This window comes from Crocodylus porosus, unplaced genomic scaffold (genome assembly GCF_001723895.1).
Source record: "Crocodylus porosus isolate Cpor-Errol unplaced genomic scaffold, CroPor_comp1, whole genome shotgun sequence".
Lineage (NCBI taxonomy): Eukaryota > Metazoa > Chordata > Crocodylia > Crocodylidae > Crocodylus > Crocodylus porosus.
In genome coordinates, this window is record NW_017728950.1 from 45226861 (window position 1) to 45234841 (window position 7981).

Sequence of the window (7981 nt, forward strand, 5' to 3'; positions counted from 1 at the left end):
CTCTCTTGCAGCTTCTCAAGAGTCTGTTTTAGTTGAGCAGATGCTCTGAGAAACTTACTTGGAATCTCTCACCATAAGACAAAAAAAAAAATACCATAATACTGTAAGAGTAAATGTAATGCAACACATCTTAACAATTACCCCCAAAATGCAGTAACAATCTATTCTTCAAATAAATATAACCTTTAAGTTGTTGTACTTTTCTTACTTTCTCTTTTTTCATTTTGCTTTCCTTCCCCCACCATGCCTTCCTTCCTTAAACTTATCTACTACAGGTGGTCTCTCTGTTTTGTGCTATTTTATTAATTTTCTACTTTTCTTCCCACACTTGTATCTTCATTCTCTTCCCACAGAATTCCCTCTCCTGTTGCAGCTCATTTCAATTTGTCCTTAATGTCTCCATCTTGTCTTCTTCCTAGTTTCTTTGCTCACAATTTCCGGTTCCCTCATATTCATTTTCCTCCCTAACCTTGCTCACTCTTCCATAACACCCAAGATCTAGATGTTATATGCAGTTAAAGACTTTCTCCTCCCTGCCTCCAGGGACATATCTTTAAGAGTATTGAGAGTTCCAAAGTGGCTACCTGACTTTTCAGGACAATGACAACCAAAACAACAAAGATTTTGAGGATTATTAATTTTCCCTTGTGGTTGTCCTATACCCTTCTCCCTCACGATCTTTTTTGTTTCTTCACCGTCATGCCAGATTTATTTTCCCACTGCTCGTCTCATTTGTCCTACTTGCCACTCCCCTCTTTTTCCAGTCAACAAGAGGTCTTCTCCCCCCTATTGTTGGCTGATCTGTAACTAGCCTGAAGAGTCTGCTTTTAATAACTGGGCAATACAAAGCCAGAAGTTGCTGTGCTGCTCTCCTCTCTTCTTTGAAAAGAGGACAGAAATGACTTCAGTTTTCCACTGGAAAGAAGTGGTAGCTACTGGTTGGTAAGGAGTGGACTATGCCTTTAGCTAGACAGACACCAAAATCAGCTTACTACCAAAGCATCAGAAGAATGAGGCACCCAAAGCTCTTAGAATAAATTTTGGCATTCCTTTCAACACTGCATCTTGGGTGACTTCCTAAGTACCTATACCACTAGTGAGCTTTTTCATTTTTCTTTTCCAAGTGCTTATGGTTGCTAAGAGAAGAAAAAGTAGATCTACTTACACTGTCAAGCTGGAAAGCATATTCCACTTGCTCCCCACCAAAAAAAACCTGTTACATGACATTTATAGTGTGATGTCTGGATCCTCATTTGCACTCTGCCTTTGTCAATAATCAGCCCATTACTAAAGTGCCTACAATAACCTAAGACCTCAATATACAGAAATCTGAATATGCCCCTTTAAAAGCTTATTAAGGCACATCATCTATAAACTTTTATCAAAATAAATATTTCCAGGCTAATTCATATTACAGTTCAGCATGTTCCTGTTAAATGAAATTTCAGGTTGAGTAGATTTCTAATTTAATCTATTAAAATTCAATTCAAATGACTAAAATTACCCTGTCTTATGATACAGTCTGACTATCTTGCTCTCTTCTATACTTGAGAGTATTTTTACAAAAGCATGGCTACTGACTGAGGTTAGACTGAGCTTGAATACCCAAGACGAGTGTTTGGAGTCATCATAATGCCTTCCCCATTATGCTCAGGGCTCAATCTCCCAAGACAGTATTAGGAGATTTCTTCTTTTATCTCGACTGTCTTTGGATTGTATTTTGCACTTATTACCACCAACTACTGCACTGAAACATCAGTGTCTGCTCCTGGTGTAAGGACAAGATTCACAGTCCATAGGTATTGCTCAGCTAACTTAAAGACCTTTTGATATCATAGGAAAAACACTCAACTTAGAGACAACTTCTGCTTTTCTGTATTTTCTGTATTTTTCTTCCACAATTCTTTACATTAGTAACAGATATCCCTCTGCTCACTATTTCATTTGATATTATACAAGCATAAAGCTACCCTCATTTAGATGCATCAGTGAATATTTAGCTATGTTATTAGAAACAAAACAATATTATGTGCATGTACACTGCTGTAATATTTATCATTGTAAATGTTTTTATAAATAAGAGATTTGTTTATCAAAAGTTTGTCGATTTTGGTTTCTAGATAATCATCTGTAAGTAAGAGTATTCCCGTTGTTGCATCATAGTACTTTTCTGAACAACCAATTACGAGGTCACAAAAAATAGCAGTTACTTCAGCTAAGGAAAACATATTAGGGATAACCTTCAGGGACATCCATGAAAACACGATGTCTGTTTCCAACGTTAACAACAGGGAAGGAAAAACAGAATAAAAATTAGCTGAAAAATTGCCACACTACTGGGACTTCAACAGTGATCCATGAAATAGTTGCAGACTAGAATATATGGAGGACAGCTTTACTGGGGAAGGAAAAAAGGAGCTCTAGAACAAACCACATTTCTTCCTTCCTACCCCCACTTCCCTCTTCCCCATCAGCATCATCATAGGAAGTGTCCATCACAGGCCAACTGTCTTGCTTCTTAGCCAAAAAAATCCTATTGCCTTCACTGAAGCATTCGCTGAAAAGAAATAGCATGCTGAATATTGGTAGCATATGAAATCTTAGAACTTTAACAGCCATGGGACAACCAGAAGCAGAGGAAGTACTCTTCACCACTGTACTGTCTGTCTTCCACAATCTGTAGGAGCCTTTTGGTCTGCTCAGTGCCCTTGAATTTTCATGTAATCATAGTGACAAAAGATACCTTTGATTAGCCAAGCATTTTTACTTCATCTTTTCATAGTAAGATATAGGACACTGTATTCTATCATTCATGGTCTCCATTAATTATTTTAACTCATCTTATTTTGTTACATATATCATAACCAAAGTCCAATGCATACAAAAAAAATCTCTAGCCAACCTACTTTAGCAAAACTAAATCTCACGTTCATCAGTCCTGTGTTCTGTTCTATGTACTGGCTTCTGCTGCCTTCAGAGACCAATTCAAAGTTTCTGTTCTACTAGTCAAAGCTTCCTCCGGGACAAACCTCCAGTACTTTCAAGTTTCACTTCTCCACTAATGATCCAACACTTTTCCATTGGACAAGTATTCTCCATTGTTACAATGAAAACTGTCAATCAATAACAGCACAGGAAGCAGAAGCTGGACAAAAACTACAGAACTCATTAGTAGCAAGAAGGTAAGAAAAGAAATACATCAACAACATTAAAAAAATAATGGCAAGACTCAGGTCTCTCATTAAGTGTCTCAGAATACATATAATTATGAATAATCAAGGTAAATCATCAACAATCTAAAAAAGGAAGAAAAGGGACACTTTATATTTGTAAATGCTTTGGATGAATTCTGCTAGTACAGTTGTAAAGGATAACAAAAACAGGATTTATAACCATCATGCTGGGGGAACTCAATTATTGTAACATATGCCACTCTTGCAAGAATAATACATACAAATACTGTATTCCATTAGGATATAATGTAATCCCAAAACTATCTTACTTAGAAGAATATCATCAGGTTTTGCTTTTACTGCTTTTGAAGTATTTTTTCTCCTCAAGAGAAAGCTTAATATTTTTGACACTTATTTAAAAGAACCCTTTTGTTTCTTTCCCACAGCATGTAACACAAAACAGAAGCTACTATAATACTAACTCCATCTGCAAATATTAACCTCTAAATAAAACAGAGATGGGATGCATCTGAGTTCTGCGTCACTTGACTAGTAAATCTGAAAAAAATCTAGATTCTTTCCTCACATGTGTAACTTACAAACCAACACTTAAGTCATTACAGTTCAGAAGCCAGATTCACAGACATTGCTAAGAGATGTCCAAATTATTTATTACCCAAATTGGGGGAAATCAGCCCCTGCCATCTTCCTTTGGGTTTCCTACTGGATTGGGTTTCCCAGATTTACTGGACCCAAATGGCAAGGATACGTTAAGGGAATCAGTGAATCAGAGCACATCCTAGAGTTTCTCACGCCATGCTAACCTGATAAGGTCTTTGATACAGTAACTGATTATCCAGACAATGTAATACAAGATCTCTCTCTTATCTGGATTACAAAACATTTGATATGATGTCACCTAGAAAATTATTAGTTACAACAGAGAAAATGGAGTTTAGTACAAGAATTGTAAGGGAAGGTTGAAAGAGGTGTTAGACTTAATGAACAGTTCGGGGACTAATTTTACTTAATACTTTCATTAATGACTTTGGCACAAAAAGGGTGAGTGCACTGAAGAACATCAATACTGAGGAGAACATCATATAGGAAAATGTGAATAACTTAAAGAAGGGAACTATTATGAAATTAAATTTCATAATACAGAATTGCAATATCATGTACTTTGGCACTATGCTGTAAGCAAAGGATTCATTAGTTAAAATAAATATGAGAGAAGAAGGATCTGGATACGTTAGCTGAACGTAGCAATTTTTTGTCGCCAGTATGATACAGCAATAAAAAATGTAAATACAATGCAACTGGGTGAAGTATTTCAGTAGTAATAGGGATGTGTTAATACCACTGACGAATGCACTAGTAAGGCCACACCTAAGGCAGATGACTTCTAGTCTTCTGTATTCAAGATCAATGAATACAAACTGGACCAGGTATAAAAAAGAGCTAGGGAAAAAAAAGTCTATTTTACCAGAGGAGACAAAAAACAGCCTGATTTAACTAGCTTGACAAAACAGAGAATAAGGGGAGTTGCAACTGGTTTCTGTAAATTCTGTTTAAAAAATAAGATGGTAGGTACTACGGAGGGAAGAATTGCTATTTAAGCTAAAAGACAACTTAAACGACAGCTAAAAGACAGCTTATGCTTGGACAAGAGCACAGTTACACAGTAACTATGAATAAATTTAATTTGAAAACAGAAGGTTTTTAACCATAAGAGAAACGAGTTCCTGGGACTCAGTAACAGAAGCAGGCAACCTACCTGGTTTTAAAATGGTCAGTTTATGAGAAGGGAATGTAAAATTGGTTGCTGGCAGTAGCAGGGAACTGGCCTTAATGACAAGTCCTTCCTATGTCCTATCTAATTCCTGTTGTTTCAGCTGGCATCAGATTATGTTCTGCCTTGTTTCCCAGTACCTATCATCTTATTTTTTAAACAGCCATATTCCACAGATAAAAAAGAGAGGTTGAATTCATTCTTCCCTATATCTTCCTCCCCCTGAGGAACTACCTGAGGGGCCCCACCAGAGATTACAACACTGACATTAACTGGTACAAATACTAGGCAAATTTGGTCCTAGATTTATAATCATATATTTCTCAGGCTCTCCTTTAGAAGATTTTAGAATGCTAATATATTTTGAATTTGTAACATTTTTTCCATTTGTGAAAAGACTACATAAGGGCTTAACATATACTACTCTACACAATTAACAAGTCTGTAAAATCTCACTCATTTCCCCAGTTCCTACATTATAATCTCAAAGAAAGTTGAGAATTAGCTAAAAGCTACATTGTGAAAAACTCCCTCAACTAGTCTAGTACTTTAATGTTAAATATTTAATCTAAACACCACTCAGAAACCTCAGTGTTTTTCCTTAAATGGCTTCTGTCAAGATTACTTATATACAGACACCAGTCGCCACAGCAAAATGATGCAGGTGACTTACCCATATATCACTTTGTTAAATATTTTATATTAAATATAAAAAATACATTATACTGATCCTGAGTTTAGAAGTAAACTACAAAATCAGTAAATTAAACACACTATGGTCCCCACTGTAATGTAATTGTAGCTAAACTGTACAGACACAGTATAACTGTTTTATGCTTAAAATGTTTCATTTTCTTCATTATATTTTCCTAGAGTTTAGTTATTTTTGTAAAAATGAAAATATCCAGTTGCTCCCATGTGCCCTTATTTTATCATGCGAGCACTGAAATCATTGGCATAGAACTTCTCTCAAACTGAATTAAATATATTAAGTAATCTATCTGAATGTCTAATAATGCTTAAAAAATAAAAAAAAGAATCAGCCCTTGAAGTAACAAATATTAACTGAAAAAAAAGAGAACCGGAACTCTTCTATCAGTTTTAGATTTGTCTGTCAAAAATCTGATTTAATTCTCTTCAGGAATCACAAAAATTAAAAGAAACAATCTAAATTTTACTACTCTCCAAATCTGGGTGCCTAGATCCTTCACAGCAGAGGCTACCCACTAGTCTTGTGCATGAATGGATCTAGTATTTTAAAGGGGTGCAGATGATGTGATGCATCATCCCATACAACCAAAAACATATTTTTCTCCAGGTAAAAAGAAACTAGAAGCTTTACTAATATGCTGGCAGCTAGAAATACACCAATATATCAGCTGGGCAGGGCTGAGAGCAGCTCTCTGCATGTAAGTCTATGGGGGGAACAGAGCAGGGGCGGGGAGGGCAGATCAAGGTTCCCATGGTGAGTGAGGGAGTGGGGAAGGGACAGTGGTTGGAGTTGCTGCCCAGCCAGGGCAGTATGTGGAACACTCCATGCACCCCCTGAGATAGGATAGGGGGCACCGCCAGATTTGTGCACAGGGCAGGGTCAGATGTGGGCTGCCTCCTGTGGGCTCAGGGCTCCACAACCTGCTCCCTTTCCCTTGGGAACCCTGTGCCAACCACATGCCCCCTGGCTGCCCAGCAGCAGTGGAGACAATGGCAGCATGGAGTTGTACCCCCCACTGCTGCTGGCTGGGCAGGGGGCACATAACCAGCGCAGGGCTCATTGGATAAAGGCAGCAGGGCAGGGAGCCCCAAACCCAAAGCAAGCATCTGCCCCTAGCCCTCTCGGCTCTGCTCCAGCTGTGGTGGGGGGTAATCAGAAAGAAGAGGCACATATGTCCACCTTTCCATTTTCAAAAGGTGGTCACCCTGCTCTCAGCCCAGCTGGGTCCTGCCCTTTCCAGGGCCAGGTCCATTCAGAGCTTGCCTTCCCCCTACCCCTGGCAGTGGCAGCACCAGGAGGGGAAGGGGCCCTTCCCCCCACTGGAGTCCAGTTCCCGGGACCTGAAGTCTGGTTGTAGGGGAGGAGCGGCCCAGTTTCTCCAGGCCTGGAATGATCCCGTGACCCTGCCCTGGGTAGAAAGAGAAGAGCAATGAGCCTGGCCCAAAGACCACTGAGCCCTGAGCAGCCAGGAAGGCTCAGACCTTCCCCCTCAGCCCTGGGCTGGGGCTCAAGGGTACCATATAGGACAGCAGGGGCTGAAGGGCTCTGCACAGCCAGTCACAGGCACCGGTAGGCAAGCCCTGCCTGCTAGAACTGCCATGGGCTCTGGGCACTTCTACATGTGCTCTGGGGTGGAGGAGGTGGTGCTCTAATTAAAGCAGCTCTGACAGCCACTCTAATTAAAATCCCACACCATCTCATGTATCGGTGTCCCTGCACTTAAAAATGATGGCGAGGGCACTTGAACTAAAGCTCACATAATGAGTTCAAGCACCCCCACCACCATTTTTAAGTGTGGCACACTGATATATGAGATGTAGAAGGCTGCTGGAGCACACCAAAAAATAAATTGTTTATGTCAGTAGTTTAAAATGCCTGGCATTATTACTAAATATCAGTTATCAGATCAGCATTCACCAATATGGTTGGTTAATAACCGGCTGTTGGTATCAGCCACAAAAATCTTTATCAGTGCACCCCTATTAGGGATCTAGCAGTTAAGATTCAAGCAAAAACAAATATAACTTCATTGGAATGGGTTAAAAGCCTGTCTGAAAGGCTGTGAAATAGGAGCTATATTACCAGGAGCAACTAACAGACAGTAGAATTACAGAAGAAAGGCTAGTTTGGTTAGTGAACCATTAAAAAGAGGAGTGGGTCATTAATACCTGTAGAATAAAGAGTTCAGAAGGAATCAGGTAGATTTTAATGAGCCAAGAAAAGGGCTTACTGACAACCTCACTGCTGCCTGAATAGAAATGCTGTTCCCCCTTCCAGGCAGTTGGTTTTAAACCTCGAGTGGAA

At 39.2% G+C, this 7981-nt stretch overlaps 1 protein-coding gene across 2 annotated transcripts in view; it reads right to left on the bottom strand.

Moving 5' to 3' along the window:
• The window catches only part of COMMD10 (COMM domain containing 10), a 207889-nt gene that overhangs the window by 100183 nt on the left and 99725 nt on the right, over nt 1–7981 (bottom strand). The window lies entirely within an intron of this gene.